This window comes from Dipodomys spectabilis, unplaced genomic scaffold, assembly GCF_019054845.1.
Source record: "Dipodomys spectabilis isolate Male_0828 unplaced genomic scaffold, ASM1905484v1 ptg000081l, whole genome shotgun sequence".
In the NCBI taxonomy this organism is placed as follows: Eukaryota; Metazoa; Chordata; class Mammalia; order Rodentia; family Heteromyidae; genus Dipodomys; species Dipodomys spectabilis.
Genome location: NW_024870758.1, coordinates 7791636 through 7818996, shown reverse-complemented (window position 1 = coordinate 7818996; position 27361 = coordinate 7791636). Strand labels below are relative to the sequence as shown.

The 27361-nt window shown below is 34.2% G+C and overlaps 1 protein-coding gene across 1 annotated transcript in view; it reads left to right on the top strand.

The window, feature by feature from the left end:
• Lrp1b (LDL receptor related protein 1B) overlaps positions 1–27361 on the top strand; it is a 1466647-nt gene that overhangs the window by 215670 nt on the left and 1223616 nt on the right.

Here is a 27361-nt window from a genome sequence, read left to right as displayed (position 1 = left end):
ATTTGAAACAAAATCAAGAAAATAATTGAACTGTTTTGAGGTTTTCTTGACAGTCTCGTTTTAAATGTGACACATGCCTTACAAAAAGCTACAATGAAGTTCATCTTTAGATAGTAAATATCTGTAATATTTGTCTTCAGATCAGATCATTCATAGTGTAAAATAGAAATGTTAGAAAACATCTTCAGAGTGACCATTTGATTTTAATAGTTGGCAAGCTCTATCCCTACTAACCCTAAAATAAAGGTTTAAATAAGAATGCAATTAAAATAAAATTGAATATTAAAGTCCAAAACCTCCTGCTGTGGCCATGGGCTAGGTTTTATTTCTCAGAAGGGAGCTTTTGGATCTGGACCTCATGAAATCAGCTTGATCAAAATTACCCAATAGGGAAATCCCTTTCTGACTCAAAGCGAGCTGGAGATGTGAAATGAAATAGATAATCAAAATGTTGAAAGGAGAGAAAAAAAGCCAAACAGAGAAATGGGTTTTTTTTTTCATGAGCACTACATCCAAGGCTGCCTTTTTTCAATATCCCAGACCAATTTGGTAGTAACACGGCAGCTATGAACAAAAGTGATATGACTGCTTGAGTTGCTGATTGCAAAGTGACAAAACGTAGCCCTCTGCAGAGCTGGTCTTTGGAAATAGTGACTTTCCAAAATTAGAGCACTTGATGGGAGATTCAGACAGAAAGGGGTGAAAATTGAGCAAAATAAAAGCAAGTCCATTTTTTAGGGACTTGGTTTCCCTTTGTACTTGAGAGTGCCACTGACAGAAGAGCTCTTTCTAGTGTGCCTATCATGTTTGATGTTGTCTGATGAGCTGTTTTTTAGTTGAATTGCTACTCCTAGATTTGCTACTACTTTTCACTCTCTGGGTTTCATGGTACCAAGGCTTCTTAAAAGAAATTATGTTGTACAGCTTTTCTGGCTTCTATACTTCCCTGTATGGTGTCTCATTTCATCTTTTCTTTCAATCAACCTTTAATTTAAGCTCCCTATGCATTTTTTGGTTTATAGTACTACTCTAACTTTATAAAGTTTATAAGTTAGAGATTTATTTCTCTTTCTCTCTATATATGTTTTGTATATAGGTATATATTATGCATATATTATAGTATCTGTATTGTTGATTTTTTTTTGGAAACAGCTCTAGAACCAAGCTATCTGTGGAAAGAATAGATGTGATACAATCATTTATGTCCTTTAAGAAGTTGACTGTGTAGATGTTGAAATAAGGAAAGATTTAAAGCACTCTTAAAACTACTAGGCTTGGGCTGGGAAGGTGGCTCAGTGGTAGAGTGCTTGTCTTGCATGCATGAGGCCTTGAGTTCGGTTCCTCAGTGCCACATAAGCACAAAAAAGCTGGAAGTGGCTCTGTGACTCAAGTGGTAGGGCGCTAGCTTTGAACTGGAGAGCTGGGGGACAGCGCCCACACCTAGAGTTCAGGCCCCACAACAGACAAAAAAAAACCAAAAAACAAACAACTAGGCTTTAAAGATGTAATTGCAATAACCAAACCCTAAAATAGTCAAGCCATGTGAATATTCTAAATATACTCTGACATTTGAGTTCCAAAGGTAATGGTTAATGTGAACAACCATACATAATAATCTTTTAATATTTTTTATATTTATGTGTTTTAGCCTGTGCAGTATATCTTGCTTTTTTGGGGTGGGATGGGGCAGAATACTGTTGTTTGTAGCTACCTGGTGACACTGTTGGCTTATTTATCATGTCTTTAAAGCCTAAAAGCAAACAAAACAAAACACAAATACAAATTTTGAAACTAAAAGCCCAGGAAATCGTTGTCCTGCTGCTAGGCTTGATATGTTTCTTTGAGAGTTCATAATATAAATTTGATATGATATATCTGAACCACTTGTAAAATAACTACCTAGGTATCTTAGAAGAAGTGCAAATAAATGATGGTGGCATTTAGAAGAGTAAAAGCTCATACTCTAATGAAAGCTCAAGGAAACTTCATAAAAATATTTGAGTCTGAGATTTTACAGACATATTTTGGGAATCTAAATCCTTCCAGCATAAGAGCAAGAAATTGAAGCTAAAGCATACAACTTGAAAAACATACAAAATCCATTCACCCAAATTTCAAGCAGTATACCTGGCATAAGTTTAGAATCCAAATGGAACATAAAGAGGTGGTGATGTCTAGCAAGGCAGGTTGAACTTTTTGTCAGGGAGAACAGTTTCTTTCCACTGGAAATGTAATGAAGTGTCCTGGGAAGAAATGAATTAGTTATTTCGAGGTTGCAAGTATTAGTCACTTGAGTTCTCTTAAAAGCTATAAAAGAAATAGACGAGTGAGAACTACATTGTGCTTAATTATATTTGAAACAAGAATTTTGGAACTAGAAAAATGGTATTAGCAAAAGGTAAAAGAAAGACCCAGGAAATAAAGATTGCTTGTAGATCTCATCTTGTATGGATATATGTAACTGACAATGAGCAAAAGCTATAGTTGAATCATGTTGGTTCAATTGAAGTTTGTAGACTTGTAGGACAGGGGTTTGAAAAGATACATCTCTGTATGTTTATGAATAATCACACCTACCAAACTTTAATAATAATAAATTTAAATAATTTATCTTTGTGAAAATTCTCCTTTAGCTTGCTTCCACTTTGGAAAACCTCCATTAAGCTCACTTTCAAATATTCACTTAATTTTTTTTTAAAGTATCTTCTCTTACTGTATTTTAAGAATCACATCTTAAAAATCTATCTGTTGGTGCCCAGTCAATTAGTTCTGTGTGCTCACATTGAGAGAAGATCTACCCCACTCAGTTCACTGATCTGCATACAGTTTCTTCTGGAAGCAACCTCACAGATAGTAAGATTCTAAGAGATTTTTAAAAAGCAGAAAATAAAATTCTTCCTACTACTCTGCCCCCACTCTCTTTTATTCTCTGTCTCTCTTCTTCCTTTCCTCCCTTCCTTCATCCCTCCCTTTGAAGTAGGGAAATCCTTTTTCTTTGTTGCATATCAGAATTTACAGCATCAGTGAACCTGATTCTGAAGCTTTCAAACTTGGACTGAGCCATATTATACTTCTCTCTCAATGCCCCCAGATAGAAAAAGTCTGCCATAGAGTTCCCTGACATAATAACTATGTGAACCAATTCCCCTAAAAATTTTCTTTCACACATAAACAATCAAATATATGATAGATCAATTAACTATTGGGTCTGTATTTCTGAAGAACTTTAAGCAATATAGTCACCATAAACCATTTCTAGTTTTAACATTTGTTCAACTCAGCCTTCTCTTTGAATCATCTTTCTTAGCCTAGATTGTTAATAACTAAGAACTCTGGATTCCCAAACACTATTTTTCTTCTATATTGTGGAAAAATCAGCTTGTGTTCCTTCAAAATTCATAGTAGTTTTACCACCAGTTGCAACCACCATAACCCACCATTCAATGAACTGATATACTTTGTTTTCTAGTGTGTATACTGTATTAGTCATTCTGTCCCATAGCATATCTCAATTTTAGGTTTGTGAAAAAGCCCTATAGATGAATAATTTTTAAATGCCTATGTGACAGATACTGTACTAAGCAATGAAAATGCAATAGCAAAGCATACCTGTTCTCATTGAGTATATATAATTCATCAGAAAGTTGCATGTGATTCCATTCATTTACTCAGGTGGCATTCATTTCTTAAAGAACAGTCACTATGTTGGGCTATGGGTACATAAATAACAAATAATATACTCTATCTGCTCTCAAAGAACCTGTAGCCTAAAGAAAAATCACATTTTGCATAAAGTTTGCCTTTTCATATACTATTATATTGGTTGAACATTTAATTTTATGTGCTGTGTATTTCAGTCTCTTAAGTGAGAGGAAGTTGTGATCCTAGAAAGGAACTTAAAATCTTCTTTAACTGGATAAAATTGTTAATAATTCTTTTAAAATATTAAATGCAATTGAATTCTTCAAAATTAATTTGGACCATGTGGTTATGTTTAATTTGACTTAGGTATGCATATGAGATTGTTGTTGAATATGAATATCATTGTAGAAGAAAACATCATTTTAAATATGTGGTCTCATCAATTGGTCTGTCCAAATTTATTATACTTTGAAGGTCTAATCAGATTAATTGTATTTGAAGTGTTAGGGAAAACTGTTAAGTTAAAATAATATACATATTGATGTATCATCCATAAATACTGACATTTTTATCAAGTGAGCTTATTTCAAAAATTTCATCCAGTTTCTTATTAATTCTTATACAAATCCAAGTACTTTTCCATTCTTTTTTTTCTTGGCTTAGTATAATGTTATTTTTAAATTCGAGGGCAGTTTTTTTTGTTTTAATGTAATTAATTAATTTTTATTTATTTTATTAGATTACATTATTTATACAGAGGGGAAATAATTTGGTACTAGAGCTTGAACTCACTACCTGGCTGCTGTCCATTAGTTTTTGTTTTTGTTTTCAATTGTTGTTTTAGAGGTGATATACAACAAGGTTAACTTTACATATATCAGGTGATATGTACATTTCATTCATTTTGCTTAATATCATCTGTTCCCTTCTCTTTTTTTCCAGTTCTCCTTTTTTTAATTTTCCCTCCTTTTTTTTCCCATTTTTAACATTTTTCCCATGTTTTCATTCTTAACAATAGAAAGATTATACCTTTTCTATAAAATATTATTTATTTATTGAATAAAATCAAGTTTGCATTATTTTCCCTTTGGAAAACTTGTGAGAACACAAATACGCAGGGGCGGAGTTGGAATATTGATAGTAAGATTGGTATTTATATAATCTAAAGGTACGTTGCAATAGCTCCCTATGACATTTGTTTATCTGTGACCTAGGAAGTTGTAAAAGGATGATCACTTTTTTTTTTTTTTATTGTCAGTGATGGGGCTTGAACGCTGGGCCTGGGCGCTGTCCCTAAGCTCTTCAGCTCAAGGCGGGTGCTCTACCACTTGCCACTTCCGGTTTTCTAGTGGTTTATTGGAGATAAGAGTCTCAGGGACTTTCCTGCCGGGGATGGCTTTGAATCGCGATCCCAGATCTCAGGCTCTTGAGTAGCTAGGATAAGAGGCGTGAGACACCGGCGCCGGGCTAGGGTGATCACTTCTATATGTGAAAACAATAGTCATCCTTTTAGAAATATGGAAGCACAATTAGATAAGAAAAATAATTAATATGGTCTCATAAATGCTATAACAGCATATAAACTTTGTTTTTATTTTTCTGATCTCCATTCCAGTAAATACAAATCCTCCATAGCTATCTTCAGTCGTTGCTTGAATTATAATTTATCATCTATAAGCCTAACTAATGGGCTCTTCCAAGTGGATTCATATAAATTTTGATTAGTGTTTTGTGATTAGGAAAATCAAATTAATTGTCATGCATACCATAAAATACTGATGTTCCGCAGACATGAGCTATGGAAGGCTTTTAAATAACACATTTTCTTGAATTTGAAGCCTATTCAATGCTTGCAATAGCAGCAGGAACCTGTGACTTCTGTCTATCCATATGGCCTCTAAGTAGCAGATGCTTAGAAAAGCTGATGAAAGGTGTGAGTCATATTATCTGCAGAATTTCCCTAATTTTTTCTCAGTCTGTCAAAACATTCCATAAAAGAATGTTAGTTTATTGCTAACAAAATAAAACTCTGCATTTCAAGAGTCTGTCATGCTTTTCTGCTTAGTATGGTATCTCTTTTCTGCCAAAGGTGGTTAACACCTAAGTTATAAAGTTGATAGGGTGTTACCTCCTTGTTTATAAATATCAAAGATATGAGGGTGCTTGAAAAATAATCTAGAAGCCAGAATCTGGAGAAGTATTTTACATTGTAACAAAATTAAAGTGACTCTGAAATGATTGTGATTAACAAGTATAGTTTTCAGTATGATCCAATGAATACAGGTGTCTATTTTCAGTAGATGCTCTATGAAGTCATTTAAAAAGACTAATATTGATAATCATTCATGGTATAAGATTTAATAATTTAAATAGATAAATATATTTTCTATGCTGAATTTCTAACTTATGTATGTATATACTGTTTGTAATACTACTGTATACCTTCCATAAAAAGAATTAAAATATTATTTAACAAAAGTTAAAATTTAAAAATATTCTGTATTAAAAGGTAAGTAAAGATAATTTCCATTTTATGCATAAATCATTAGTTTATGCTGAAGAGATTATTTTACCTTTCAATTATTTTTGGTAGTCCTTTCTAGAGAAACATTCTACTCTTTCAGTCTTGCTTTTAGCCTTTACAAACTTCCCTTGGACATAAAGAGACTAAAAATTCCATAAGTGATATAAATAATATATTCAAAGCTAAAACTATTTTTGAAAATATGATCACACTATTAGATTTTGTTAATGTTTTAGATTATGAACTGCAAGTGTTATAAGGAGATAGAAAACAAAGGTTAATTACAGGGCTGGAAAGGTAGCTCAGTGCTAGAGTGCTTGCCTTGCATGCATGAGACCCTGGGTTTGATTCCATAGCACCACATCAGCAGAAAAAGCCAGAAGTAGTGCTGTGGCTCAAGTGAGAGCACTAGCCTTGAGCTGAAGAGCTAGGGACAGCATCAGAGTTCAGGCCCCACAACCGATCAAAAACAAAAAAAAAAACAAAACAAAAATAACAAAAAAAAAAGCTTAATGACACAATTTACTTTTTTTTTTCCTTCTGGTTTGTATCCACTTAAGATGAGGTAGCTTTTATTAAGAGCTTCCAATCAAGACATTACTTGAACTTTGTATCTGATCCATGTAACCAAATGACAATCTTTATAAATTGAAAAAAATGACTGTTTTCCCTTGTGTCATTTTTTTGTAATTCAAATTTGAAAATTGATTACTTCTTAATCATAAGTCTCTGAACTCTTTCGCACTCAGAAATCTCTGTTTGCCTTAACACTATCAGAAATAAATATAATTAATTTTTTTCTGACTAGTACTCTAAGTTTCAAGTGATCATTAAACAACCAAGATAGCCTGAGGGTTCAATACTGCACATACAAAAATGTATATATTTTAAGCTTTTTATTTAGTCATGTTTCTTTACTAATCAGTTTACTCCTGTAGAATCACTAGGCTTGCCCTGGCTTTCATCTCATTCATTTCTACTATAGATTACTATTTTATTTCCATTTGTAAGAAACCTGTAAATATTTCTCAAGAAAAAAAATTTCAGAATATCACTTTTGGGACACAAATAGGTAATGGAGTAAATGTATTTCTTATAAAAAACAGTTTAATTTACATACATAAAACACAAGACACACACATAAATGTCAGAACAATGATATGAAACTTTCCCTTGGTAGGAATACACTAAAAGCTGTTTAACTTTTTCTAATTTGGATTTCTTCTGTGCTTTTGATTATTTTTATAGAATTATGAGTGAAAATTTTCTATCCCTCCAAAATTATGAATAATATAATTTATAGTGATACTGTTATCTAGTCCTGTTAGGTGTTCTCTAGATTTTTTACTTGCCCTACAACTTAATTTTCATTTTTTCACATTTTGACAGATGATAACTCCAGAAAACTTGTCATGAATTGACTTTATATTATTGTTACATAATAATAACACTTATAACAGTAAAGCAGACAGTTTTATGATAATTAAATAATTTTCTCTTATTATATAGTTTGAAAATAAACTCTGACCCATGATATAAAATACTTGATTTAATACAATTTTCTTTAATACTAAAATAAATTATAAACACCAAGAATGTTTATATTTTTTCAAATTATGTAAGTATAGTATAGTTTAACTTGTTTCTAAATATTTTTAATTAAGTTTTTTATTGTGAAAATACTGTACAGAAGGTTTACAGTTACATGAGCAAGGTAATGAGTATATTTCTTAATCAGCATTGTTGCTTCTTCCTTTGTTTTCCTCTACCATCCCTTCCCTCCCAGCTCCACAGCCCCCACCTAAATTGTAAAGTTTGTTTTTCAACATAGCGTCTTGAATATCTCATTGTTGCATTGCATCAATCTGTATCCCTATTTAAACAATTTGTATTTTTCCCTTCCCCTCCCCAAATTATACCAACATCAAATACGGTGAAAACAGGGGTTATACCGTGGGGGTGGGACATACAAAGCAATGAAAAAAATCACATGGTACCTTATAAATACATTAAAAACAATAGCAAGGAAGAAAAAGAAACACTTGTGACCGTATCTTGGGGTTCATTTCACTTAACATCATCTTATCTAAACCTTTCTGCTTGTTCCAGACATATACTAGTTATTGCAAATAAGGGAAACCATGGGACCTATGTTTCTTTGGGCCTGGCTTTTTCACTTAATATAATTTTTTCCAGGTCTTTCCATTTCCTAACAAATGGAGCAATGTCATTCTTTCTGATGGAGGCATATATTTGAGTAAAACTTGCAACATGAAAAACGGCCTCTAAGATAAATAATTTCAAAAGGCATAATTTAAATATTCTTTTTTCATACATATGTATATGTCTATGTACATGTGCATGCATATGTGTATACAGAAACATACTTACCTGCATCCTACTTTTGTCTCAATGTTTATGTTTCCACAAATACATGTGTTGAATTCTAATGACCAGAAACATGACATTAAGTCAGCCAATAGCTGGCACTTGATTAGGTCATAGAGTAAAGTTTTAATGAATAAGATCATTGCCCTTAAGAAAATGAACCCAGAGAGATAGCTATCTTCTTCCATCATGTGAAATTACACTGAAAACTATATGTATAGATAAACTAATAGCAGGTCTTCATCTTCCATCAGATCTGCTGGTACATTGCTAAGCATTTCATGGAATGTTCTTATGCATTCTGAAAAGAATGCATAACAACACACTAATCCTTATCCCCTGAAAGCTTAGAAGTTAGAGGCAACAAAGTCATATAATCTGATGAGTGTAAAACAATGGAATAAGTATGTGGTATAACATTGAAGGAGCTCCAGATTTAATGTTAATGAGGAAAGAAAAATGTAAGGGTCAAGTTGAGTGGCAAGGCACCAGACAGGTTTTCAGGAAGAAGTTCTAAGATGCTACTAATTGCAGAGTTCCAAATGATTCAGTTTGAAAGTGAGACTTTCTGAAGTCTATCTAAATGCTAGAAAATGAGATCACTAGATGATTCTGGATTATGTATTTATGTTTAATCATCTCTTTTCTTTTAATACTGAGACTGGTGGAGAGCTAAGTGATACTTAGAGAAATACTAAACAAATATGTAAATATGTCTAAACAAATAGTTCCACAGAGAAGTTACCAAAAATATTTGACATTTTTATGGGCTTAGTCATTTTCATCAAGCCATAGTTTGTATTTATATGTAACACCTATAAACATTTATATAATATGAAATAATAACTAAATGTAAGTCTGTCTACTTAATTTTCCTCATGTCAACCATGAGGAAACACATGCACACACACACACACACACACACACACACACACACACATGCACACACATATACTCACACAGGCAAACACACATTGCTTTAGAAGTTTCTTTCAATGATCTTGAAAGGTTTTCCCTGAGCAAGTTTTCAACTAAATATAATGGTATCAAATGGACGCTACTAATTACAACTATTAGATGAGAAGAGTAACACAAAACATGTACTCCTTTAATATAACATTATTAAAGGAAGTTTTACATAGTGTTGTTACCACTTGACCTACCTCACAGACTCAAAATTAGAAAAAAGCCACGTCTTTGATACAATTTAGATGGACCAGGTGTGTGACACAAACCTATAATCCTAGATATATATGAGGCAGTAGATAGGAGGATCCCAGTTTAAGGACATCCCAGATGAAAACAAAACAAAACAAAACAACTTTGAGACTATTTGAAAAATAGCTCAAAAAGCAAAAATGAACCCATATGATAAAGTGCCCACTTACTAAACATGAGGCTCTGGGTTCATTCAAACTCCAGTATTGCAAACAATACCTTTTTTTAAAGGTATTACTTTAAGATATTTCAGTCTATCCTGAGTTCTGGATGTTGCTTTTAGGGGTTGTGGGGAAACTTAAGAATGAAGACTGGCATAATCTTCATTTCTTCAATGGTCAGAAGCATCAGTAGTTATAACGGACATACTTCTTAGCACTGACTCAGGTTAATCTTCTAATCATTTTAGCTTCAGAGCATCACTGGGAAATGATAAATAACATATTTATGAATAGAAAGAGGGTGTTGGTAGCTGGGAGTCAGGCCATAGACTATTTACTAAGGTTTGGGTTTCATACATAGCCAAGGAGGTAAGTGAAGAGAAAATTGTCAAAGAGAGTTTTCCAAAGATAAGCTTGTTTAAGGACAGGATCTAAAAGGAAGAGAGACATGGATCCCAGGACCCAGAACCTAGGAAAGGAAAACTGTAATATTTAGCTGGTATCCTTCACTGATAAGCTGTGTCAGAGCAGCCTGTGCAGTTGCTCTCATGTGCCAATGATTTTACATCAGCCACCCAACATATCTCAGAGCAGCAGGAGGGAAGAAGAGAATATCTCCTCTGATTGAAGCCACTAGGGGATTGAAAGAAGAGGAGAACAGATGCTCAAATTGGAAAGAGAGAGGGATCATGGGTTGAAATCCCTGCTCTTTATGGAGAAAGAATTCTCTGATGAGTAGAAGTAACTGGGGCCTTCCTTTGCTCCTTTATAGCTCATCTTAGCAATGATAGCCTTTCTTGACTATAAAAAACATTTGAGGCTTAATTCAGAATGACATTCCCATTTAGGCCATAAATGTTTGAAGCTTAAACTTAAAATCAAACTCGTCGCTGTCTCTCTGCAACATGAGCAACCCCTAGGGCACTCTAAGTATTTTTATATGTATAAATTGCTTTTGCTGTACAAAAAGCTTGCTCTTTTTAATACAGCGTTTGTGTCACAAAAGAAGAGGCAAAAGTATGAAAAGGGTGGTAATGCTGACACATCTTTAAATTCAGCTTGTGTCAAGCAAACAAAATTTAGTTCACAAGTCTCTTGCATCTCTTAAAAAACAGGTGGGGGCAGGAAGAAAACTCATTATGCTAGTGGAAAGTGATTTATAATGAAACCATCACAATAATTGTTTGTTTTAGTCTGGGAAGGAATGGAACAATGTTGCTTGGGTGGATTCAACTAAAGTTTGCCCTATTTTTTTTCTGCATTTGCAAACAGGATATGTGGCTGTGGGTAAACTGCCAATATTCAAACCAGACATTTCCTAGAAGCAAAACTAACATAAAAAATGGAAATACCTTTTAAGGTCATGTCTGCACAATTTAGTCACTTTAAATCAAATTTCAAAGAATATCATTTGTTGGATAATACTGTTTGACTTTGACTAACTTTATTACTTTTTTTCCAGATATGCAACTCAAGTTTTCCAGACATGACCTAACTTGTCCACTTACTCAGAGATAAATATAGTAGTATATCTATTCTACATTATAAAAGCAGCTACATTTGGGGGTGGGAGGGGGAGGAGGTCCTGGGAAAACGGCTCAGTAGTAGAGTGCTTGCCTTGCATGCATGAGGCCTTGAGTTCGATTCCTCAGCACCACACAAGCAGAAAAAAAAAGTGGTGCTGTGGTTCAAGTGGTAGAGCGTTAGCCTTGAGTTGAAGAGCTGAGGGACAGCGCCCAGGCCCAGAGTTCAGGCCCCACGACCGACAAAAAACAAACAAAAAAAAAAAACAAAAAAAACTACATTTCATCTCTCAGAACTGAACCATGTGGCAGAAGGCAGAATCACCTCTCTTGACAAAGCTGAGAAGCACAATGTCGGCAGTTATACTGAATACTTAAAACCCAAGTCCATGCAATAAAGGGGATATAATTTTCTTTTAGGAGTCTTCATTAAGAATCTGAAATCTGGGCCAAGCACCGGTGGCTCACGTCTGTAATACTAGCTATTCACGAGGCTGAGATCTGAGGATAGTGATTCAGAGACAGTCTGGGCAGGAAAGTCCGAGACACTCCAATAAATCACTCAGAAAACCGGAAGCAGCACCGTGGCTCAAGTGATAGAGCACTAGCCTTGAGCTGAAGAGCTCAGGGACGGTGTCCAGACCCAGACTTCAAGCCCCATGACTGACCAAAAAAAAAAAAAAAGAATCCCAAATCTGATTTTTCTGATGATTTTAAGTAACCTAGCTTTTGCAGTACTACTACCATGGAATTTGACAGGATATAAAGAGCCCACACAAAAACATAAATGGTACAGACTGTGCTAACTTAGTAAAGGTAAACAGATCTACAAAATTCGATGATATTGACTTTTAATAATTTATATTTCTACCCAAATCCATTATGGAAATGTTAAGTCCAGCAACTTGGTGAGTTTTCAGAAAAGAGAGTTATTATTTCTTAAAAAGGTTTTTTTTTTTTAATTTTATTTTATTTTATTTGAGAACATACTGTACAGAGGGGTTACAATTACATGGGCAGGATAATGCATACATTTCTTACCAAGCATTGCAGCCTCCTCCTTTGTTTACCTTTCACCTCCTTTCCCAGCCTCCCCCCTCCCCCCCACCCAATCATACCCCCCCCCCACCCCCCCCCCACCCCCCCCCCCCCCCCCGGCATTGTAAAGCTGGTTTTGACATGACATTTTGTACTTCTCATTGTTGCAACAGGTCCACCTGAATCCTTAAACGACTTGTTGGTCCCCGTCTCCTCCACATTCTTAAAAAGGTTTGATAGCTAAACTGTTAGCTGATAAGTTGTTTTTGTCCTTCTTAACTGGGTAATAATCCAATATTGCAAGGAAGTCTCACATGTTTAAGGAATTAGCATAATTGGGTGTGACCAATGAAAAATTTTAGTATATCACGATATTCAAAATCATCATAAAATTCAGAAAATGATTTGTTGTTTCTTTGAGTATTTAATAATTTTAATCTCTAAATATATTTTGGGTGGTAGGCTCTTGTTTGATGCATAGCTAGTAATCGGACATTGCATGGGCTTCTTTGAAGGTTCTTAGCTATGTCCTTTGCCATTCAGAAACTTTTGAGTTTGATGTGCCCTCCCACTGATCAAATCTTACTTTGTTGTGCTTCTGCATCTTCAATTTAGGAAGTTTGGATTGTGCCCAAGAGCCCTAATGTTTCCCCTACACGTCCTGTAATATTGTCCTTGTTTCCAGTCTTATATTAAAGTCTTTGTTCCATTTTAAATTGATGATGATACAAGGTCATATAGAAAAATCTAGTTTTTGTGTTGTGTATGTGGATAACTAGTTTTACCAGTACCATTTGATAAAGAGACAATCGTTCTTCCAGACTACTTTTTGGCTCTATTATCAAGTATTAGGTGGGGATAGGTATTTGGGTTCATTTCTGTGTCTTCTGTTCTGTTCCATTGCTCCTCATGTCAAATTTTTATGCCAGTACTTAGGTGTTCTCATTACTATAGCTTTGTAGTAGAGTGTAAAGTTTGGTATTGTTATTCCTCCAATAATGTTCTGGATATTCAGGGTCTTTTGTTATTTCATATGAATTTTTGGATGGCTTTCTGTGTCTACATGAAGTATGATGTTGCGATTTTGATTGACATTATATTGAATTTGTAAAGTGATTTGGTCAATGTTGCCATATTCATGATTTTATAGCTTTCAATCCAGGAGCATGGAAGATTTTCCCATTTCTTTAAATCTTCCTTAATTTCCTTTTACATATTTCTCAAGTTTTCATTGTAGAGATGCTTTCATATGCTTTGATAAGTTAATATGTGGGTAAGGCTAAGAACTTAAAGAGAGACTTCTTAGAAGAAGAAGTAAAAATGTCCAAAGACAAAGAAAAATATGCTCTATACCATAGGCCATAAATAAAATGCAAATCAAAACAACAGTGAGATTCTACCTCACTCCAGTTAGAATGGCTATCACCAAGAAAAGAAACAATAACAAATGCTGGAGAGGTTGAGGCCAAAAGGGAACTCTATTACACTGTAGGAGAGAAAATAAGCTTGATCAGCCACTCTGGGAAACAGTTTGGAAGTTTCTCAATAAACTAAACACAGAACTGTCCTATGATCCCACAATTCCAGCCAAGGCATCTGTCCAATAGAACACAAACAAGGCTACACTATAGTAAAATCACCAGCACAACCATGTTCATTGCAGTACTATTCACCATAGCAAAAATGTGGAATAAGCTCAGATGCCTCTTAATGGAATATATATATATATATATATATATATATATACATACATACACACATATATATAGAGACAGACAGATAGAGTTATATAGAGTTAACTAAACATTTATATAGATACATATTGCAAATTTATTCAGCTATCAGGAAGAATGATATTGCACCATTCATAAGGAAATGGAAATACATGGAAATAATTATATTATATAAAGTAAGCCAAACACAGAAAAACAAGGAATGCATGCTTTCTTTCATTAGCAATAGACAGAATATGCCCATAAATCTGTAAGTAAGCATGCTAAGTGGTATACAACCATTCCAAATGAGTTAGCTGAATTATAAATAGATATGTTGGAGAGTTTAAATAGTACAATTTTGGAAAGACTAATCAAAGCCCACCAAAACCAAACCAAGAAATGTCTGCTTGCAGGGGAGGAGGGCAAAGGAACTGAGATAGATAATGAAGCAGAAGGACAGGGAATGAAGTGAAGAATTCGTTGTACATATCACAAAATTGTACAAATGTAAATGACAGTATGGGATAAAGAGGGGTGAAGCGTGACAGAGTTCAAAGTGCATTGGATTCACATACTGCAAATGACACTACGCTTAGACAATTAATGATTATTAAATAGTGAGACAAGTTTTCTTTTTCTTTTTTTATTTTATGTATTTATTTTTCTTGTCGGTTGTAGGGCTTGAACTCTGGGCCTGGGTGCTGTCCCTGAGCTCTACAGCTCAATGTTAGCACTCTACCACTTGAGCCACAGTGACACTTTCAGTTTTCTGGTGGTTTATTGAACATAAGAGTTTCACAGCCTCTCCTGCCCAGGCAGGCTTTGAACTGTGATCCTCAGATCTTAGACTCCTGAAATCTGAGCTAGGATTACAGGTGTGAGCCACTGGCACCGGGCAGACAATTTCTTAATATGGCTACTGTAGTCTAAGTATATGATAACATTTTTTTCCAGGGGTGCCTAAGGTTGCACATTCAGTTCTCCACATGAGCCTATTGTTCCTTCTATTTTTTTCTTCGCATTTGTTTGACCTTGAAAAATGATCACATAAAAAATACAGTATGTGTCTATTTTCAGAAAAAAATAGATGTATTATTAATGGTTTAGTACTTTACTACATGTATCATTAGTATATTAAATAATAATGCTTTCATTGTTCAATTTTTATTTCATATCTATATTATAGCAAGAGAAGAACCAGCTCACATCATGAAACTACTGGTACAGTGTCATTTTCATGCCCCAAATATTGAGAGTCAAAATTCAGATGAAGGGATTGAAGTTTACAGTGGGAACCTGGATTAAAGACAATATAATCTGTTTCCTTTTAACCTGTTTCTGGGGAAGTAATAAAATAATCTTTAATCATGTCATTTAGTAGTTAGCATTACAGTACAAATTATCTTATGCAGATTTCTGTTTACAATTCTATTCCCCACTTTTATTTGTGACTGAATCACTGTAATTAAGAAGACAAAGGACAGTGACATGGTGATAGTTCCCCCCTATTTGTTCTGTGATCTTGGAATAGAAATAGTATCACCAGTTATAACAGTTACACCATATCCTAGTTTTGGTATCACACCTTATCAGAAATGACAAGGAGCCATCTGACTAATCTGTCTAGAAACTAACATAGAGCTTAACTTATTTTGAACTGAGAAGCCAGGTATCTGTGACTTTAGTTCTAGCTACCTGGAAAACGGCAATAAGAAGAATGATGGCTTTAGACTAGCCTAGACAGAAAAATCTTGTGAGATTCCATTACAAGATAAAAACTGCTGGGGATGGTAGGCTGTGCATATTATGCTAGCTATAATTGTACAAGTAAATACTTGGATCACTTGCCTAGACAAATACCTTAAAAGTATCCAAAGCAAAAAGTGCTAGATGCATGATTCAATATAGCATCTGTCTGGCAAGTATGAGAAAACAACAAAAACAACAATTGCAAACATGATTCTGCCATGAAGAATTATGTTTTTTTGCCATCAACAACTATCAGATGTATGGGGAGACAAAGAAGCACTGATACAGTTAAATCAAGTGAAAGTTACTTTTACATAAACTAATCAATATTAAACATGCCTTCTCTGCATTTATTGTTTACTTCCATTAGAAGGAGAGCAGGTGAGAAAAAGAACCAACAGTATCTGGGAGAGATTAACTAAAACACATTTTAACAATTTTCCTCCTGGAGGTATTGTAGACAAAATTCAGTGTTTGAACAAGAATATACATCTTAATAGAACAAAGCTTATTTAATTCTTTATATAAAAAAAGTATGACATGGGAAAAGTGATTTAACCAATACCTCTATAGCTAAACTTTGTGGTATGTCCAGTCTAACAAGTTAAATAAATCTACTTTAGTTTAAGAAAACATTAGAATTTAAAGGACCAATTTAGATTTCTGGCATCTTATTTTTTCTAAAAAAAAACTAAGCATAATGAAGAAAGAAATCTGAGTGAATTCCTTCAGGTTATACTGTAAATTCTCTTCTCTCATATTATTGATTTACTTGGTTATAATAATGGTAAGTTGCTGCATGTCTTGTATTTTTTCTTTTAATTTTCTTTGGTTTTGGCGGTCAAACCCATTGGTTCAAGGATACCAAACAATGGCTTTACCATTGAGCCACACTTCTAATCCTAAATTAATTTTTAACACTTGTTGTTGTCTTATTTATTATATATTTTAGTTGTATGAGTACTAGGGAATCTGTGTGTATGTTATTGATTATTGAAGTAATTATTACTCCACAATATTTGGTTCTCAGAACAAATTCACTCTAGAAGTAGAAGACGATAGAACATTACAATATAGATTGTTAAAAGAAGCAGAAGTTTGAATATTCTACATAGAAAAATGAGAAAAAGGTATATTTACTAAGAAACTAGTCGTACCACTAATTATGACACTCTAGTTGATTGATATCTTCCAACTTTTCATCATAACCATTCCTTGAATTTGACATGATCACTGAATTTCCCTTTTAAAAAAGACTTAAAATCCTATTTATAGAAAGTAGCACACTTAACACATAAAGCCAAATCTTCCCCAAATCGAATCCTTTTTCAAAGTATGATACTGTCTCTTGGCATTAATTGTTAACTGTATTATGTGGTAGATAACTGATTGACAAGAATAATTTAAATTATTCAGTATCCCTAAAGCTACTAGATGCAGAAAAATGCGTTGGATGACACCAATACGCTGGAAGGACAAAAATAAACAGGCTTTTTTTTTCCTTTTGGCTATACAGTCTCAGCTTTATTTTTTTACATATTTTCTGCCAATATTTTGTACATTCCTTATTATTTCCTTTTAACATACGAATATTTGAAGAAGCATCTTGCATAGTAAGTTCATTGGCATGTTATTTTGGCTAATTGGTGAGTTTATGCATTCAGTGTGCCAGACAGAACAATGTCCTCTCCTTTTCTGGAATTGCACACTTGGAGTTTGTGGATGGCATTTGAGTGTGTGTTTGTGATATATAATATAAACACCATCATGCATCAAAATTTTCTATCATTTTATTCTATAGTACATTAAACTATGATTTAATGGGAAATTAAACTGCTTTCTTTCTGTTTAAACCATAAAATATTCCAGATTTATTTAAGACTCAGCTTCTTCATACCTAAAACTATCTCTAGTTTAAAGCAGTTGAGCTAGTAGTTTTAATTCATATTATCTCCAATATTTCTGTAAAATTAGAAAGCTATGCAATACCAGAAGGGAAAAAATGATATCTTAACATGATCACATTTACTGCTAAGTATCTATCCAAAATTGGTTAGGAAGTATTGCTATTAAAAGCATATTATTATTAAAGGGGACAGTATAAATGAAGTTTTCATGAATTAACCAAGCTATTCAAGAACCAAGAGATGACTATTTCTCCCTTAGATGCATTAGTATTGCATCAAAGTCTATTTGAAAGTTATTTGTACCAACTAATAGAGTAAATGTTATTTCTCTTAAAATGCTTCTGTGTCAATTAGACTTTTTTAAATGGAGTCCCTGGCATTAATATCAAGTTATTTTATTTCCAGAATTGAAAGTAGCTATTTCAGCCTAGTTCAATGTCTTAGTCTGTATTTTTACTTACACAAGAGTTGATAATTGAGAGAATGATGATTTTAGTACAGGGTGTCAAAAAGTTAATCAACCCTCCTCTCCCCCAATTTGAAACAATAGAAATGTTACACCTTTTATTCCAGCTATATGGAAAGGTAAAATAGGAAATCCCCAGCTACATCAGGAATTAATTTCATACTCTATTTATAAAATGATGAAAGCAAATTTCGCCCAGGGAACAGCTCCCACTGGTATAACATAAATAGGGCAATTATAAGGCTTTGAGTTCAAATTTCATTACTCACATAAATTTACCAATAAATAAAATAAATCATTTAAAAATATTTTTCTTGCCTTCCAAAACTATATAAACACCCATTTATACATATACCAAATTAGGAAATGAACTCATGCTACATGTATGTCTTCAGCTCTTCATACCTACAGAAGTAGGGTATCTTGAAACTGTTCTCCAAATAAAACAACTACTCCCATTTCCCCAATTCTACTCTATTTCACACATATATTCATTATTTTGAAACACTGATACTTCTTCACTGCTAACACTTATCAATGTGAATTGCTTGAAAGGCCCTTTGTAGCTGGTTTATTCAACTAAAACAACACATTTATAAATTGCTTTATAAATCATATATGAATAATAAGTTTGGATAACTTCTTAGAAAGAAAAGTATATTGGGTTTTCAGTTCACAAGAGATTTTTTTTCATGGTGGTCCTGTTGTTTGAACTCAGGGGATGGAACTGTCTCTGAACTTTTCTTCTCAAGGTTAGCACTCTACCTGCCTGAGTCACAGCTCCACTTCTAGCTTTTAGGTTGTTAATTGTGCATAAAAGTCTTAGGGAGAAGTTTCTCTTCAAGTCTTTAGCCCACTTATTTACTGGGCAGTTGTTTCTTTGAGAATTTGTTGTTGGAGGATTTAATTTTTTGAGTTCCAAGTATATTTTAGATATGAGACCCTTGTCCATTGTATGGCTAGTGAAGATCTTCTCCCAATCCGTGGGCTTTCTATTGATCTTGCTAGCTATGTCCTTTGCCATGCAGAAGCTCTGCAACTTCATGCAATCCCATGTGTCCAAACTTTCTTTGATTTGTTGTGTTTCTGTGTCTCTATTAAGAAAATTTCCGCCTGTTCCAAGGCGACCTAGGGTTTCTCCTATTCCATCCTGTAATGTTTTCAGAGTGTCTACTTTGACTCTGAGGTCTTTGATCCATTTGGAGTTGATTCTGGTGCAGGGTGATATATAAGGATCTAGCTTTAGTTTTGAAGGCCAATAGACACATGAAGAAATGTTCAACCTCCCTAGCCATAAAAGAAATGCAAATCAAAACAACATTGAGATACCACCTCACCCCAGTTAGAATGGCTATAATCAAGAACTATAACAACAACAGATGCTGGAGGGGATGTGGACAGGAGGGAACCTTACTTCATTGTTGGTGGGAGTGTAAACTTGTTCAACCACTTTGGAAAGCAGTATGGAGGTTCCTGAAAAGACTTCACATAGAGCTCCCCTATGACCCAGCAATCCTACTTTTGGGCATTTACCCAAATGTTTACAAACAAGACCACACTAAAGCTACCAGCACAACTATGTTTATTGCAGCATTATTTACCATAGCTAAGATATGGAACCAACCCAGATGCCCCACAGTAGATGAATGGATCAAGAAAATGTGGTATATATACACAATGGAATTCTATGCCTCCATCAGAAAGAATGACATTGCCCCATTTGTTAGGAAATGGAAAGGCTTGGAAAAAATTATATTAAGTGAAGTAAGCCAAGTCCAAAGAAACATAGGTCCCATGGTCTCCCTTATTTGCAATATCTAGTAAATATATGAGTCAAGCAGAAAAGGTCAGATAATGTGATGTTAGGAAAATGAACTCTTAGATATGTATTTAAATTTTTTTTTCATGCATTTGTTTCTAACTCATTTATAAGATTATTTCTTTGTTGCTTTGTATGTCCCTCCCCCACAGTGTAACCCCCGCTTTCACTATATTTGATGTCGGTATAATTTGTGGAGGAGATGGGGAAAAACAAGTCGTTTAAGGATACAGGTGGACCTGTTGCAACTGCAAGAAGTACTTGTCATGTCGAAAACGAACTTTACAACTTTAGGGGGGGGGGGGCGGGGGTGGAGGCTGGGTGGGGGGGAAGCTGGGAAGGGATGTGAAGGGTAAACAAAGGAGGAGGCTGCAATCCTTGATAAGAAATGTACTCATTATCTTGCCCATGTAATTGTAACCCCTCTGTACAGTATGTTCACAAAAAATTAAAATTAAAATTAAAAAAAGTCTTAGGGACTTTCCTGTCAGACTGGCTTCCAACTGTGGTTCTCAGATCTCAGCCATCTTTGTAGCTACCATTATAGGCACGAGGCACCAGCTCTAGGCCTACAAGAGAACTTTCTTAAGGAAGTTTGCTATAGAGAATAATCTCAAGAAATCTTGAAAGAGGGTGAAGAGTACTACATGGAAGCTAAGACTGCCGGCAAAGGACGGAATGGGAATCCAGTGTAACTTTTGCAAGGGTCGCCAGAGCTTGTGAATCTAAAAGAAAAAAAAATTCCAAGATATATCACTGATCTCATTTTCTCTAGTTTTTGTTTTGTTTAAAAAGGGAAATAAGGGCTGGGAAGGTGGCTCAGTGCTTGCCTTTCATGCATGAGGTCCTGGGTTTGATTCCTCAGTACCACATAAACGTAAAAAGCCAGAGGTGGCACTGTGGCCCAAGGGTAGAGCGCTAGCCTCGAGCTGAAGACCTGAGGGACAACACCCAGGCCGAGTTCAAGCTCCACAAATGACAAAAGAAAGATAAGAAAGAAAACAATATTACCTTTTATACCATATTTATACATACAATTTAGGAGCATTAGATAGATAGATAGATAGAGATAGATAGATAGATAGATAGATAGATAGATAGATAGATAGATAGATAGATAGATAGATAGATAGATAGATAGATACAAACCTACATACATATATGAATTTCTAGTACATGTTCATGTGGTAGATCTAAGACTCTTTAAACCAGTTTCTTTCCTTCCAATCACTGGTAGCTGCTATTGCATCTATTTTAAATACTTCATGTAGGTGTGGTCATGCACTATTGTTTTTCTTTCTCTGACTTACTAATTTCATTTAACATAATGTATTCAAAGGGTATCAATGTTGTTGAACCCTGCTTGTGTGTAAATGATCTCCTGGATATTAAGCTGCCCCAATAGTAACTATTCCATAGAAGTTATTTGTGCCTTTGTGGAGGTGTGAGTCTCTGGTGTCCACAATCACTTCTTCATAAGTAATTTGGACTATGTCATGTTTCATTAAGAAGCACAGCAATATACCACAATATTAAAAAGTTATAAACACTTGATAGACTTTCTGCTCCTACATTCTGAAGTATTCCATGGAGATTAAATAGGAGTCAAATTTATCTTCTCCATGTAAGTTAATATTGTTAGCTCTTTGCATGAGTGGATCTTTGCCAAACAAGAATCCCTTCTTATCAAATGTCGTCTCTTTCTGTTTTATAAAAGGCAGTAAGATGAAACACGTACAAACAAATTTCTTGTCTGTCCAATAACTTGATTTACTATTCTGTACCAGGTCTTTTTAGGGTGCAAGTACAATTTTTTTCTAACAAAATATCATGCTCAATAAGCGTTACCTAATTATATCCTTATTTGACTTGAAAACTGCTAATTGATCTATGTTTGCTTACATTTTCCTGATTTAAAAACAAACAGTATTAGGACAAATAATTCAGAAAGGTCATTGGCAGTAGTTTTCAATTTAACTCATATACATCTTACCATTTCTCTTAGATCATTATTTTACTACTTTATTTCTTGTTTCTACTCCCACCTGAGTATTGTATTGCATTAATTTTGCCTCAAGCAAAACCTCTTTTGTTTTCCAAAGTAACAATACTTCAGAGTTCACTACTTCAGTCTGAAATCCCAGTTCTGTCATTAAAACTTTTCTCTCTTTACAGGTGTTTGCTACTTGCCAGCCTTTTTTAAGATTAGTTTTTATTGTGAAAATACTGTATAGAGAGGTTATAATCAAATGAGCAAGGTAATGAGTACATTTCTTATCAAGCATTGTTGCCTCCTCCTTTGTTTTTCCCCTACCATCCCTTCCCTCCCAGCTCCACAATAACATTCCCCCTTATCCACCCCCCTGACCTAAATTGTAAAGTTCATTTTTCAACATAGCCTTGTGTATCTCATTATTGCAATGGGTCAGCCTGTATCCTTATGTAAACAATTTGTTTTTTCCCTTCCACTCCCCAAATTATACCAACATCAAATACAGTGAAAACAGTGGTTATACAGTGGGGGGAGGGACATACAAAGCAACAAAAAAATCACATGGTACCTTATTCATGTGTTAGAAACAATAGCAAGAAAAAAAACACTTGTGTCCTTATCTTGGGGTTCATTTCACTTAACATCATCTTGTCTGACCTTTTCTGCTTGTCTCAGATATATTCTAGTTATTGCAAATAAGGGAAACCATGGGACGTATGTTTCTTTGGGCCTGGCTTACTTAATGTATTTTTTTCCAAGGTTTTCCATTTCCTAACAAATGGGGAAATGTTATTCTTTCTGATGGAGGCATAGAATTCCATTGTGTATATATACCACATTTTCTTGATCTATTCATCTACTGAGGGGCATCTGGGTTGGTTCCATATCTTAGCTATGGTAAATAATGTTGCAATAAACATAACTGTGCTGGAAACAAGAATGGCCAATAGACATGAAGAAATGATTAATCTCTCTAGCCATAAAATAAATGCAAATCAAAACAACATTGAGATACCATCTCACCCCAGTTAGAATGGCTAGAATCAAAAATTCTCAAAGAACAGATGCTGGAAGGGATGTGGGCAGAAGGGAACCCTACTGCATTGTTGGTGGGAGTGTAAATTTGTTCAACCACTTTGGAAAGTAGTATGGAGGTTCCTCAAAAGACTCCACGTAGAGATCCCCTATGACCTAGCAATCTCACTTTTGGGCATTTACCCAAATGATCACAAACAAGACCATACTAACGCTACCAGCACAACTATGTTGCCAGTCTTTTATCACTTGCTATATTCATTTATATTCAGCTAAAGCTTATTCCACATTTCCATATTATTTAAGCTAAAAATTAGTCTTTTTTTCCTTCAAACTATTTGACATTAGAATTTCACTTGACTTAAACTTATTAAAAATAATTATTGTTAACAAGTTCTCAGGAATTCAGTTCTAGCTTTTGGTAAGAATATACAAACTATTTTCTATGAAGTATTTTACTAATTTTTTGCAACTGGACTGCTTTCTAATGATTTTTTACAACTCTCTGACACTTACGACATATATTATTCTTCAACCACAAGATAGTTCACAAGGAAAAAAATACGTTTTCACTGATTCAAAAGCAGGTGGAAGTGAAAGGACAGGAATGTGAACTCGGTGATAGGGTTAAATATGTTCAACATGTGCTATTTTCCTACATGGAACTATCATAATGCAACAATCATAATGCAACTCCACTATATTACAACTGTACAGTAATTAAAAATTAAAATCTGTATACACTATTCTAAGATCTTATTCTTATTTTTTGGTAGTAGTAGATTTTGAAACCAGGACATGCTTTTCTTTCAATTGCTCTAAGTTAATTCTTCAGTGAATCATTTTTTTTTTGTTTTTTTGGTCTCACAGATTTGGTCAATACATTGAAACCTGAGATATGATAATAATGAAGCTGGAGATGAGACCTTATGACTTAGAAAAAGATACTTCCTAGGTATCTGTGAATTGATTCTATAAAGAATTTAAGTGGATGAGTTTAATCTCTCATATTTTCCATCATGGTAGAAGAAAGTACTTCAACTCTTTGATGTTGCCCCTTAGAATTAGAACTCGCACAAATTAATTTAATACTTTTATCCACAGCGATCCATTATCTTGAGCCATCCTCTTTGTTAAAGTTTAGCTAGCAATTAAAATTATGAAATAATCAAAAAGTGAATAGCCACCAAATAGTCTTTCTTGACTTTACAAAGCTAAGAATAGCCATAAAAAAGCATTGCCTAACATATATTGTAGGACATAAATGTTTGAAATGCAATAAATGAAAAGAAGAAGAGAAAACTGCTGAACCTTTTTTCTCTGAATGTCATTATAAAGACATGATATACTAGGCATATGAATGAAAATCTTGAGACTCCTAGGAGGTTTGAAGCCTGGCAATTACCTATAACATAGCATTAACAGAGATGACTGTTTTTCAGAACCCCAAAATATATTTCATATGAGGGTAAGTTATTTTAGACTGCTTGATATTTAGTGCTTGAAATTTGAAATATAGTTATTTAATTTCTTTCCCCTTTTAAACTTTTTACTTGGTCATTATTTTAAATTCTACCCCATTCAGGAATGTGTTTCAATATAAAAATATATGATAATCAATAATTCTATGTATGGAAAAAATAGAACCAGTAATCAAAATACACAATAGTGAAAGGTGGGTAGGTACTTAAGAGAGTATTAGAGTGGGTAAAAATTGATTTCAAATGATTCTCACATGAAAGTCAGTGAGCTTGAGATGTGAGATTGTTCTAAGCACTAGAAATATTTTCCCTGAATTGTAAGCATATTAGGAAGATAACTGAGAAATTCCAATAGAAAGAAGAATACATAAGGTTTTTGTTTGTTTTTGTGCAAATGCTAGGGTTTGACTTCAGTGTTTGGGTGCTACCCCTTGGTTTTACCTTTTGAGCCACAGCTCCACTTCTGCTGTTCTGGTAGTTAATTGGATAGAAGTGTCTCACAGACTTTGGGCTGGCTTTAGACCATGATTCTCAGATGTCAGGTTTCTGAGTACCTAAGATTACAGGTCGAGCCTAGTTTAAAGCACAGGTTTTGGAATCTCATGAACAGTGCTTCACCTTGGATAATTAAAAATAAAAAAACTTTGTTGTTTGCAACATAAAACATTATATATTCTGTGTCCATTGGCCATTTTCACACAGTTTTGGTGCACACAGAGGCGTTTATTACAATTGCTGCCCCTTTTGGTAGGAGAGGTGTTAAAAGTGTTTGAGAAATAACCTCTTAATGAAAACAGTAATTTCATCTGTGTTCTGGGGCCTATAAGGTTTTATCTTTCTATGTGTAATCACTACTTTCTTCTATTTTGATAACGCTGAAATCTTGAGAATAATTTTTTTCTGTTCTATTTGAATCTTGAATGCTATTGGTCAAAGCTGAAAGAATTTGGTAAGGAGTCAAAGGTTTCTATTCTTTAGATGGAAATAATATAAAGAGAGAGATATAACATCCTGTAAAGCATAACTTTTTATCCACCAAATTCAAGATACACTTAATCAAGCAACACAAAAAACAACTCAAAAATAGGATGAAATAAGTCCTGTCAATAAAAGTGCTAATGATTTGACTGAGAAATAAAATCTACTTTGGATTTATAGAAGCGACAGTGTGAAAAATATGTATATTCTATATGATAATTAAAACAGGAATTAGGTTGAAAAACATCTTTACATTTTAAAATACTTGCCTGGTGCAGGTGGCTCAGCCTTATAATTCTAGCTCCTCAAGAGGATGAGGTATGAGGACCACCTTTCAGAGCCACCTAGGCAGGAAAGTCTCTGATACTCTTTTCTCTGACTAAACAGCAAAAAGCTGGAAATGTAGCTGTGGCTCAAGCAGTAGAGAGCTAGCTACAGGACTACCAAAACACAAAGTAAAACAAACACCCCCACAAAACACCATCACCAACAGCAACAACAAATATACTTTTTTTTTAACTTTGGTTTTGTTTGGATAGGAAACGAAGTAGGTAAAGTCTTCAAAACTTGGCAAGATGCATGTAATAAGTGAGGCTAATATAGAACATTAAAGCAACTTTAAGAATTTGTTTTCTGGTAATCTACCCTTCTAGTTTACTATTGTCATTTCGTATATGCTATTGAAGGAAATCTTTATGCCTTATCATGTTATTTGCTCTGAGTAGCAGGAATATCTTATCTCTCTGGGCTCTTTGTGTTTCTTTCAAATACAGAGAGATTTTCAGCCCTTGTCCATCAATATTCAACATGGTTGTTGGATCTCCTGGAGGAAACAAAATGAGCCAGAGTCCCTTTAACTGATAATTTTATTCAACTACAGTTGTAAATGTGATAAATTCACCTGTCTCTGCAGAATGAAGTTGCCAGCTTCAGGAAGTGCAAATGTGAATGCAACTGCTTCAATAGCAATGAGTTGTTACTCTCTAAATCTTTTCTGCATGTATTAGATTGGTTGGTGAGAGATTGTTTACAGCTATATTTAGAAAGGAGAAGAGTGAATAAAATGACATTTCTCTGTGGAAAGGCAAAACTTTATTTATTGAGAATGCTATTAATTACAGAAAAAATTACCTTAATATTTAAAAACCTATAGTAGATCATGACTATCCCATAAAAAGGATATAAGGGGACTGATCTAGGTTTTCTGAAAGTCAATCATCAGGTTCACAGAACATATCACTTCTAAACTTAGTTTTATAAGGTATTGCCCTGGGAATTACAGAATTACATTTCACTGCACTGGTTCATTTTACTTATGGGTACTTTTGCACATACATAGAAACCTTTATCTAAGTACCTTTATGTCTCCAGGGCTTCCATTTCAAAATATTCTCTACTTATTACTTCTTCAGGCAATGTGTACTATGTTCTTCTTGTTGTAATCTAAAATTGCATTAGTCAATAGGGCATTCAAGTAAATGAATGTGACTTCTAGAATAAAATATGTTAAAGTTGGAATTTTTCATTTCTCTACGGTAGCTTTGAGTATGTGAACATTGGGAATATATCTAATATTTTACCTATAAAAGCTGTAATAAGTTCCAAAGATTTAGCTTTGGGGTAGATACATATGGATGGCATAATGGGATATGCATTCATTCCTGATTTAGCTGCTTTCAGTGCTCTGGGGATTTCCTTTTAGCATAATTAGTCCACAGTGACAT